The following is a 1,534-nucleotide window of genomic DNA, read 5'->3' on the forward strand; positions in this document are numbered from 1 at the left end:
AGTCTCGCTCTGTCACCAGGCCGGAGTGCAGTGGCGCAAACATAGCCGTCACCTCAAGCACTGATCATTTCTTTGTGTTTGGAGCATTTCAAATATTTTCTTCTAGCTACTTTGAAATATACAATAAATTATCGTTAGCTATAATTACGCTACTGTGCTTCAGAACACTAGGTCTGACCATATTTTTGTACCCATTTGCTGACAGTGTTTTTAAAACTCTCAAAAGCACCTCTTCATTTGTGATAAGGATAGCTGCCGAGAACCCAAAGAATCATGTTGCAATCTACGGTCCAACGATCACCCTTTATTCCACCAAAATTAATCTCACGCGACCCAGATGGGACTCGAACCCACAATCCCCAGCTCCGGAGGCTGATGCCTTATCCATTAGGCCACTGGGTCACCACAGGATCCGACTTCTCACACCCTCTCCTTACGTGATGCCATCATCACGCTCCTGCCCCCGCGCATCGCGGTCTTGCGCCCAGCGGCAAGTGATTTGGCAGCCGCCCCCAGCTGAGGCGGCGCGCGCCTGCGCTTTTCTGTGTCGCTGTCCCTGCCGGCAGCCTGGATCTCCCGCGCGCCTGCGCCGTGGGCCCGGAGCGGCCGCAAGGGCTCCGGAGCGCCTGCGCCTGACCTTCCGAGCCCTGCTGCCGGGTAACTGCATGGCATCCGCGCTGCCAGGTTTCGGTGCTCGCTTTCCTGTTGGGTTCTTCGAGAGTTCTTAACTCTGGTTGTCCATTGGGCTCACCTGGGGAACTTTAAACAAGGTTCCAGTGCCTACCCCATCCCATTCTAGTTCAGTTAACTTGGGCGGACCTGGGCGCCTTCAGTTTACAAAGTTCCCTGGGACCCTCTGCAGGGCAGGCGGCGTTGGGAGCCCTGCAGATCGCGAAATCCTCCCGCAGCCTCCTTCTCCCGCCAACCTTCTTGTCCCTTTCTTCTCTTTCTTTCCGGCGTTTATTCAGCAGAGATTAATGTGATAACCTGTTATGTGCTGGGAACTGTTGGACTTCTGGGTGAACAGGCTTTTCCATCCCAGAGAACTTCAAATCTGACCTCTGTCCCTACGGCCATTCACCCTCGGCCGTTTTCCTCCCCCTGACTCTTCTTTCCCTCTGGAGTAAAGGGAAAATTAACATAACAAGGTCCCTAAGTGCAAAATGGTATGGGTTTGGCTCCCCCTCGCCCGCAACCAACACCGTGAAGTTAAGTTTTGAGTAAAGATTTGGAGATTTTCTGGTGCCATGCACAGTATCTGTATGCTTGTTGCATGTAAATATGCTGCATCTGTGATTTTTACAAATACACAATTTCGTTTTATTCTTAGACACGTAACACTTGTTCTTCACAAGTTTGTATAAAATATGGCTAAACCGGCCGGGCGTAGTGGCTCATGCCTATAATCCCAGCACTTTGGGAGGCTGAGGCGGGCGGATCACCTGAGGTCAGGAGTTGGAGACCAGCCTGGCCAACATGATGAAACCCCGTCTCTATTAAAAATACAAAAAAATTAGCCAGGCGTGGTGGCGTG

At 51.6% G+C, this 1,534-nt stretch overlaps 1 non-coding gene across 1 annotated transcript; it reads right to left on the minus strand.

Annotated features, from left to right (window-relative positions):
* Window positions 1-329: 329 nt before the first annotated feature.
* On the minus strand, window positions 330-402 carry TRNAR-CCG. Its single transcript has one exon. It is a non-coding gene; the product is annotated as a tRNA-Arg (tRNA).
* Between the last annotated feature and the right edge of the window lie 1,132 nt (window positions 403-1,534).

Source organism: Colobus angolensis, unplaced genomic scaffold (assembly GCF_000951035.1).
Source record: "Colobus angolensis palliatus isolate OR3802 unplaced genomic scaffold, Cang.pa_1.0 Scaffold1, whole genome shotgun sequence".
Classification (NCBI taxonomy): domain Eukaryota; kingdom Metazoa; phylum Chordata; class Mammalia; order Primates; family Cercopithecidae; genus Colobus; species Colobus angolensis.